This window comes from Tachypleus tridentatus, chromosome 1, assembly GCF_004210375.1.
Source record: "Tachypleus tridentatus isolate NWPU-2018 chromosome 1, ASM421037v1, whole genome shotgun sequence".
Lineage (NCBI taxonomy): Eukaryota > Metazoa > Arthropoda > Merostomata > Xiphosura > Limulidae > Tachypleus > Tachypleus tridentatus.
In genome coordinates, this window is record NC_134825.1 from 146,200,426 (window position 1) to 146,210,987 (window position 10,562).

The following is a 10,562-nucleotide window of genomic DNA, read 5'->3' on the forward strand; positions in this document are numbered from 1 at the left end:
GCTCACTTCTACATGTTGGTGCATAAAGTGTAAATAGAAATATTATGCACAGAAATACATTATAAAATGTTAACAGTTTTTGAAAAAGTCATGTAACACTAATGTTTTTACATTCACCACTGAAAATAATCCCATTAGTGCTTTGTAGAGGGTTATTCACAACCTCTAGTAACAATATGCATATCAAACCATCTTGCCCATGGCTCTTCCTGTGGCTTATGATTACATAGGTTAAAGGCTCTGTTTCTCATGTTGGGTTTTAGTTAGTTTGGTGAATTGCAAATGTAAATAGCATCTACAACTGACTCCTTCTTAGATGGTTACAGTAAAGAAGTTTTTAATACAATGTGCTCCTGTTTCATAATTATAAAAATATGCAAACAAGAATTTTTGCATTAAAAAAAAAGCATATCTGTAGTGTTGAATGTTTCTAGCACAGAAAAAAAAATGTCATTCCATCATCAGCTGCTTGTCACACAGAGGAGTTACTGTAGTTAAACACTTTGCCACTAAAAATAACTCAAGAACACAATGGTTAAATGCAGCTAAAGTAAATATTTCTTTTAGAACATTTCCATAACATAAATAACATGATTCTAGCTTTGCATGAGTAACAAAACACATGGTTAAACAAAATTCCATATGTCCAAAACTGTATGTACAGCTGGCAACAGATTGTAATATATCATCACAATGAATGAAGCATGTCTGAAGTAAGAATATAACATTTCAAAAATAGTACAAAGCATGTTACAGTTATATCCTAGAGACTGAAAAACATGCAAGAAAGAAAGGGAAAACTTTAACTTCAGTGTATTATAGAAAACCTTCTGACAATGGGCTTGCACTGTACAGCAACAGTCCAATATCAGGTTCATCACAGAGGACACTACCCATAGATGTATGAGAGATCATAAGGCTTGGCACTCATCCAAGTAACCACTATAGACCACATAGACATTAATTCTTATATTACTACTACAGATTGTAAATAACTTTTTCTTATTAGTTCAAATACATACTGAATTTTATTTCTTTTCCTCTAAACCTAAAAAAATTAACTTGTTCAACAAAAATAATTCTACTTTGTTCTAGATACAAATTATTGTTTATAATTTCTGTTCCAGCAATACCCATATTTATAATATCACACAATTTGTAGTTTTTACACATTGTTGTAAATTATATCTATCATGGTAGCAATCCATAAAACACTAATATTCCACAATGGTAACATACAGTTTGCTTTTAATGAATAATGTTAATTAATACTTTTTTAGTCACTTTAGACTTTTTAGTCAAGGAAACTTATCAGGAATGATATTAATCTGAATACATAATCCACAACCCATACAGCTTACAATTTGTTTAGCTCTATCCAATAACTTCCTTTAGTGATAGTTAATCTGAACATAAAACTTTAAAATTCATAAGTCCATACCTATGTGGATGTATAACATAAGGTGACTTGCAAATATCACAGCAAAAGGGTTTTCCACTCACTTCTGGGTATTGTTCTTGAGAAACTATTTCTGGCAAAACATATCTAAAAGTCCTGTTTACTTGCTTTGTAGCTCTGTTTTTTGTCTTTGATGAAGTTGGTTCTGGTGAATATAGCTGACGAGTTTTAATATTCCTTTCACTTCTTCTCAGGGTCTTCATTTCTGAAGATTCCATACTTTAATACCAATATCCTGTTTGCAGAACATCAATAAAACATATACAAAATATTCTACAAAAAAATGTCACTAGAATGATTACACCAAAGTTTATAACAGCAGCCAAACTGTCACAGTCAAATAAGTTCAACTACTGACAAAGAAATACAGATCATTACAAACTAGGAGATGTTACTTGCACAATGTTGCATAATAGTAATCATAATGAATATTGTGTCAAAAATTTTCAAATTAAACAAAATTTTAAAAAAGCAGCTAGTCTCAACATATTAATTTTGTTACAAAACTCAGATTCAGTGTTCATCCCATTGACTACAAGCATCCACAAAGAACCTCAATAGGTAAATATCTCATATACTGATGACATCAAAGTATCTTTGCTTTCAGCATTATAAAACAGATGTTTAAACATCAGATGTTATGGAAAACAAAAATTCAAGATTTTCCTACTGAAGCAAACACGGCACTGCAAATTAACTAAGTAACATATAATGCTAAATACTATTATTACTGTTGCTAGACTACAATGCAACTGAAATGAAAGTTGCTTTTAACTGTTTGTTCTAATGTTACTTTTAGTACTAGGTAAATTATAAATTTTACTTGTTATAGTATGATTGAATTTAACTTAATAACCATGTAATTATAACTTATAAATTATACTATAGTTATAAATTAGCAAAGTTACCCCTATCAGGCCTTGTTAAAATGTTTTCTTCTCTTTCTGTACAAAATTTAAAATACATATGTTAAGAATGTTTCCTAACTGTACTTTTGCTTTAAAAGATACAATTTATTTTATTGTTCACATCTCTTTTGTTTTCACAACCATCTACAATGTTATTAATACCTCTACAAACACAGTTTCATTCCCATACGAAGTTTAAACTTATTTTACAATACACTTTAATAGACGATCACTACGCCATCTCACAAAAGGTAATTTCGTATTTGTCAATAAAACTCTTTTTTGAACAATGTTTTTAATTGCAGCAGTGTTTGAAAACTTTCAGTAGAATTCATATGCAATCTGATCGACAATTCGAAGAAGCCCAAACATGCCCAGGTGGTTAGAGCGCTTGATTTGCAGTTTGTAAGTTACGGGTTCGAATCTCCCTCACACCAAATAGGCTCTTCCTTTCAACAGTGAAGACGTTACAATTTTACGACAAATATCATTATTCATTGCTAAAAGAGTATCCCAGACCTCGCGTGATGAAGATGATTAGCAGTCTTCCCTCCAGTATTTCAAGTTCCAAAGAAATTAAACCAAACGAAGTCCATGGTGGGCAAATCGTTAAGAAAGACAAAATTTTCACTAGATTACTCATCTAAGACTTTATTTATAAGCATTGCAAATACAGAAATCTGAGGACACTATATTACTTTCCTTTATGTTTCTGGATTTTCATCTGTAACAAGATGCGCAGTGACTACCAGGCCAGGTTATAACTTGGTGCATATTTTGTTCTGGATAGTCCTAGTCCCTAAAGTCGTCCAATTTCCCTTTATTTCCGAATATTATTAACTACAAAAAATGTTCCAATTTTAGAAAATATAAATTCACGGTCTGAAGATATCTTTAGGGTCTTAGGGTATAGATAAATGTATTGCATTGGAAAGGACTATTACATACCTTTATCAAAAAACGATAAATTTTCGGTGGGATCACACTATCTACAAATGCAAAATCAAAATATTGTTGTAGAACATGCCATTCCACCGCAATTTTATCGGCTTTGGCTGTCACGCGATTTATTTATTTGTATATGAAAAATTATTTTAATACAACATACTTAGCCTGTAAAATACACCTGTTTAGTTATTATTTTATTTGATTACAAATTTCATTAAGTGAAGCAATGAAACCAATGCAAATGAACTAAGCATATATGTTATTATAACATTTTAAAAAGAAAGAAAAACATTCACTTATAAGCTTATATAGTTGGACAGTTACTAGAAAATTAAACTTTCTAAAAAATTACCAAAAGTATTTAACACTTATTAAAGTAGTAGTAAAGTTAAAGCTTGTTAAATATAACACTGAATGCTTTTATAACATTATACACTTGTCAAATAACAGTGTAATTTACACTGCTATGATACTTATCTCAGAGTAACTAAAATTATATTTTAATATGCGTGGCATAAAATATTTTTCATTAGATTATTATGTACCTAAGCGTTGGTGTTCTCAAGCATAAAAAAGCTATATACTGCTGGCCAAAATCTTAAGGCCAATGAACTTAAAGAAAAAATATGCATTTTGCATTGTTAGACTCAACCACTTATTTGAGTAGAGCTTCGAAAAATGAAAATAAGAAAAAGGGAAATGAAAAAGTCCTTTGTAATGCGGGCATTGTGGATTGCAGCGTTGTCCTGCTGAAAGATCCAGTCATTTCCACACAAGCGAGAGCCTTCAGTCAATAAGGATGCTTTCTTCAACATGCCAGTGTAGCCAGCTGCTGTTTGATGCTCCTATATAACCTGAAGCTCCATTGTTCCATGGAAGGAGAAAGCATCCCAGATCATAAGTGGAACCTCCTCCACTCTGTCGTGTAGAAAATGTCTTCAGTGGGATATCCTTATTGTTCCAGTAACGTTAAAAGCCATCTGGACCATCCAGGTAAAATTTTTTTCATCAGAGAACAAAACCTTCCACTTTTCTACGTCCCATGTTTGGTGCTTCTCAGCAAAGTTTAACCAAGCTGTTTTGTGGTGTAGAAAGAAGCGCGGCCTTTAAAGATGTTTACAGTTTTTAAAACCTCTCTCTCATAAATGCTGTCTTATTGTTCTTGAGCTGCATTTTGTGTCTGTAAGGGCCTTAATCTGGTTCGACGATTGGCTGGTGTCTTGCCGGATAACCCGTCGAATCCTCCTGCTCAACGCCAGCGAAATTTTCTTGGGCCGACCACTTAAAATTCTCGTTCCGTATCACTCAGGGTCTTTTAAGAAACTTGCAACAGCACGTTTACTATGCCCAATTTCACCAGCGATGGCACGTTGAGAGAGACCTTGCTTTTGCAGCTCAACAATTCTGCCACGTTCAAACTCTATCATCGTTTTAGCCTTTGCCATGTTTTTACCCAATGTAACACAGGAGATGTCAGTGGGAGATGTTGATAACGCTAATTCTTGAACACAAATGACTAAATTTCGTTACGTGTTTAGCAATTAACGCTTCGTTTCAGTATGGTCTTAAACTTTTGACCAGCTAGTAATTAGGCTAATTTCATAGTGTTCACATTTTCCCTATTAAATGCTAAAAAAAATGACTAGCTGCCTTCCCTCTAGTCTTACACTGCTAAATTAGACAGCTAGCACAGATAGCTCATAGTGTGCAAAATTCCAAAACAAACAAACAAACAATAAATGCTAAAAAAGTTTTTTATTTTTATTTTCCCTTTTCTTATTTTCATCTTTCGAAGCTCTGCTCAAATAAGTGATCTAACAACGCAAAATGCATATTTTTTCTTTATGTTTATTGGTCTTAAGGTTTTGGCCAGCAGTGTATAATGGGTTATCTGTGTTCTGCCTACCATGGGTATCAAAACCAAATATTTAACGTTGCAAGCCTGCTGACGTACCACTGAGACACTGAAAGGTAACACACTTAACTGGGAAAGACGAATCTATTTTTAGTTGCGTTTTATTCACATTAATAATAACCTGCATAAAATACTTGCGTTCTGCTGTGATTCGCAGAGATTCCAGGATTCCGATAAAGCTTCTCTGTTATCCTCAATTACTTATATCGGTACCCTAAAAGGATCTGTATCAAAATACAAATCCCATTAAGACACTCACTCCTGTGCCAAGATCCCACAAACTTGTGATTCTATAAACTTATGAGTGAAAGCAAAGAAAAATATATTGCAATGTATTAACCATACTACCCTTTAAAAAAAATCAATTAATGAAATGAGACATCGAAATTTTTACTTGCACAATAATTTATTTGTAAAGTTTAAAGTATGAGTTAAAAAACACTAAAACCTCTACATGTTTCGGTAGAAATAATTCCACCACCTTCAGGACAATAAACCACACTGCACACATAAAGTTTCTTATACACATAATATACGTGAATAAATTACATGTTTAAGATGGCGACATTTACAACAACGATTTCTAAAAGTTTACTTCCGTGGTTCCTGAACCTGAATCTATTTACATTCATTTTATTTTTAAAAACATTCTAAAGAGTCTATTATATCTAATTCATCTTTTTCAGTTTCTTGTTTAAATATATTTACATACCCCAGTCAATAACGTATAGAATTCGTTACATGAGCTACGAAAGTCGATTCACCGTTTTTAATTTGTCCACCGCAAGACGCATCTACGTATGTCAAGCACGTCTACAAGCTTTAATTTTGCATCACTAATAAATTTCACAAAACTAGTTACTTCAAAAAGCAAAGATGGAAGAGCAGGTTTGCCCAGATAACAAGATTAATGTATCAGATTGCCATAGTTCAGCTGAAAGGGAGAACAAGCTAACAGCACATATCTGACAGGCATCCAGGCATCACACAGTAAGGTTTTGTGTTTGTTCAGAATTGAGCACAAGGCTACAGAACGGGCTATATGTGCTTTGCCCACCACGAATATCGAAAACCGGTTTTTAGCAGTGTGGTTTGATTTGGTTTTTGGAATTTCGCACAAAGCTACTCGAGGGCTATCTGTGCTAGCCGTCCCTAATTTAGCAATGTAAGACTAGAGGGAAGGCAGCTAGTCATCACCACCCACCGCCAACTCTTGGGCTACTCTTTTACCAACGAATAGTGGGATTGACCGTCACATTATAACGCCCCCACGGCTGGGAGGGCGAGCATGTTTGGCGCGATTCGGGCGCGAACCCGCGACCCTCAGATTACGAAGCGCACGCCTTAACGCGCTAGGCCATGCCAGGCCCTTTAGCAGTATGAGTCTGCAGAAATACTGCTGTGCCTCTGAGGGGCAAAAAGTAATCTAACTGCTCTGACGATTACCTGTTGGTGTTTTAACGTAAAGGTGAATTATAAATTCACTGATGCTGTTGTAATTGAAAAATAAATAGACGATATCTTATTTTTGGTTTAGAAAGACAAAGATGTTCAGCCAATATTTTAAAATACTAACACCAGAATTTTGTAAACTCAATATTTACTGATATTGTTTTTAAAATATTAATATTTTAAACTAATATCATCAAAAGCTTAAATAAGTATTGATTTGTCAATTTGTTTTAAAGCGCAAAGCTATTTACAATAAGCTACCCATGTTATGCCAACTGTGAGTATCGAAACTCGAGGTTTAGCATTATAAACCCGTCAGATTTAACATTGAACTATCGGGGAGCAATACACATTGAATAATTATATTGATCCATCAAAGTGAATTTTCTTACCCTTTCTTTTTTTGTTAATTATTTGGTTTTTTATGTCTTAATTTATTGTAATATGTAAATATTGTTCCCGTAATATATATATATATATTCGAATACATTTTCAAATTTTTTGTTCAGGCTGTTTGTGATTAGCTCGATTTTTTACATGAACACGATGCACCCAGCTATAAATGGTTCTAATCCTGTTTTTTGATAGATTTGTGTCATTGCTAATGCAATACAGGTATGTCAACTTTTACTTACTTTTTTGTGATGCCTGGTATATTAGAGATCAGCAGATATAGTCATATTTGAATATCTGTATTCCCTTCAGTAATAATACTTGATTCAGAATTGCCATTTTCTTCATCCAGTTTAGAATCATCCTTTTAATTGTCAAGTGATTAAATTTCACTTAATCAGTCTCTACAGGCATTTTAAAGAACATCTTACTATAGTAGTGCTTAATTTAACTACCCATTGCCTAAATTTATAGATTTAGTGATTGAGTTACTATTTTTGAAAGGGTGACAGTGATTTTTTAGACAGAGATAAAGTCGGACATATTTTCATATTATTTAATCTGTAATTCGCTGATGAGGAAAATTAATTTTGAAGGTCATGAAGGACTAAGAGTGGAAAAGGGAAACTACATTTGAAACTAGACTGATATTTGAAAAATAAAATAAAACAGTCTAGGAAATGCCCTCTTCTTGACCTCTCACTGCAAGTAAAGAGAACCATATCTGTATGTTTCATATGGTTTCAGGACAACTGAGCCAACCAGCTACCAGGAGGGAGTTTCAGAGCCGCATAAATATGCTTGACTTCTTATGGTTACCTTAAATTTATGAGATTGTGGCATGTTAACGAATTATCGTAATGCCATGACTAAGGCAGTTTCTGTAGGTTCTAAATGTGGTCATAGACGAGGACAATCAAATGACGCCATTTGCAAACAACCAGAAAATGGTTTGATCTGTCCCTAAATCCCCATCTTGCCAGGAAGCTAGTGATTCTTTCGAGAGTCTGGAAAGGATGCTGGGCCATGACGGAACATGGGTGCTATCTTGATGTATTGCAGGGCTGATCTAACCATGAGCTCCACAATACCAAGGATGTTTGAGCTTTCTGATAATTTATAATAAGAATATATTACTAGTATTATCCTGCAGGTGAATAACAGCAACTGATATGTGCTAGTTTTTATCACATACTTTACCAAGTGAACCACTACTTATGAATTTAACAATTCACCAGAATGAAACAACTTCAGAAACCTGTGTAGAGCAATAAAAGAAATTCCCTATGTATTTATTTGCAGAGTTTTGGTAAGTTCTAAATACGATGAATAATCTGAATTCACTGCATCGTCTTCAGTCAGATGGTTTGGCTGAGTAAATTATACAAGCTTTCAAGTGCATTCTCGTGCCGCAAATGAATGATGAACGAACTGAATAAGATGAACAATTATCATACCCCACTGTGAAATGTAATGCAACAAAACCACAGTGATCTAGTAATTTGTTGAATTTAGTAATGCTTTTACGCAAAGTCCATCTCCCAGTGCAGAAATATGAGTAATTAAGTCTTAATGTCTGCATTACTTGATCCACATGAATCTGTACAGTAACAAATGCTTAACTTGTCATATATCGAAAGAGATATTATGATAATACGGTAAAATGATATAGATTTGAATGTGAAAACTGTTTATGTGTCTTTGACATATAGCTGTAGTATGAGAATAAAAAGTCTTAAGGTGAACCATCTTTTTCTAATGCTTAGACATCAAACTATGAATCACAACACTTATGTTGAATATTTTGACAAGCCGAAGTGTCATCAATAAACTTTCATGTATATTGTGGATCAAGAATTAAAAGTTGAGGAGACTGATAAGCCAGAGGAAAGAGATAACACAGGATATTAAGAAAAATGTTGCAAGTCTGCAACTAGCTAGCAATAACAAGTCAGAGGCGGAAGCTTTAATGGCAAAATATTTCAAGAGATATGTTACAGCATCAAGATCTGCTTTTAAATTATCGTAGCTACGATTCAAACTGTACAATCCAAACGCCAATAGGGTTGATGCTGTTTTGAATTAAGCACAAAGCTACTCAAAGCTAGCCGTCCTTAATTTAGCAGTGTAAGATCAGAGAGAAGGCAGCTAGTCATCACCACCCACCGCCAACTCTTCAGCTACTCTTTTACCATCGTATAGTGGGATTGACCGTCATATTATAACGCTTCCACGGCTGAAAGGGCGAGCATGTTTAGTGCGCACCGGGATTCGAACCTGCGACCCTTGGAGTACGAGTCGAGTGCCTTAACTACCTGGCCAGAGTTGTTTGTGACACTGGCTCATAACAATTGCATAGAAGCTTAACCTAAATCTGTTAAATGGAAGGACTTCTACCCAGATCAGCCGATTGACATCAATAACGATTACGTCTACGGGATAAAAACCAACAAACTTCATCATCAGATATGAGTACATTTATTTATTGTGCAAAAACTCTTTAATTTTCATGCACAAATTTTGTAATTAAGAAAGTTAAAAATATATTTTTCTTGTTAGCATGTAAAAGTTCAAGTTTTATAATTGATATTTAGAAGTATGTAGTATATGACTGTATTGGGCCCGGCATGGTCAAGCGTGTTAAGGTGTGCAACTCGTAATCTTAGGGGCGCGGGTTCGCATCCCCGTCGCGCCAAACATGCTCGCCCTTTCAGCTGTGGGGGAATTATAGTGTGACGGTAAATCTCACTAGTCGCTGGTAAAAGAATAGCCCATGAATTGCGCGGTGGTGGGTGGCGATGACTAGCTGCTTTCCCTCTGGTCTTACACTACTAAATTAGGGACGGCTAGAACAGATAGTTTTCAAGTAGCTTTCTGCGAAGTTCAAAAAACAAACAAACATGACTGTATCATGAATTAACCCTTCCATTCGTTAGTGCATTTTTCAGTTATCCGTTCAAAAATGTAGAAAAGCTTAAATTAGTTTCTTAACATTTACCTTTTTTAGTGTACATGGCACATAAAGTCACTAACTGGTAGTTATTAATGGTTTATTACAGGGAAGATATTTGTAATGTTGGGAGGTAGGTAGTTATTTTTGTTGTTTTTATTGACAAGTTAGAAAATAATTAGCGACTGCCACGCTTATTGTGCTTACAAATTGAGGGGATAAAGCTAGATTGCATTTATGAAACATAAAGAAAAAATATGCATTTTGCGTTGTTAGACCACTTATTTGAGCAGAGCTTCGAAAGATGAAAATAAGAAAAGGGAAAATAAAAATAAAAAACTTTTTTAGCATTTAATAGGGAAAATGTGAACACCATGAAATTAGCCTAATTACTAGCTGGTCAAAAGTTTAAGACCATACTGAAACGAAGCGTTAATTGCTAAACACGTAACGAAAGTTAGTCATTTGTGTTCAAGAATTAGCGTTATCAACATCTCCCACTGACATCTCCTGTGTTACATTGGGTAAAAACATGGC

At 34.2% G+C, this 10,562-nt stretch overlaps 1 pseudogene across 1 annotated transcript in view; it reads right to left on the reverse strand.

Moving 5' to 3' along the window:
- Positions 1 to 2,563, reverse strand: part of LOC143226222 (uncharacterized) — a 28,145-nt pseudogene extending 25,582 nt beyond the window's left edge. The window contains exons 1-2 of the transcript XR_013014419.1: positions 2,368 to 2,563; positions 1,442 to 1,664 (exon numbers count right to left, since the gene is read on the reverse strand). The product of XR_013014419.1 is annotated as an uncharacterized LOC143226222 (transcript). The remainder of the gene's footprint in view (positions 1 to 1,441; positions 1,665 to 2,367) is intronic.
- Positions 2,564 to 10,562: the final 7,999 nt, after the last annotated feature.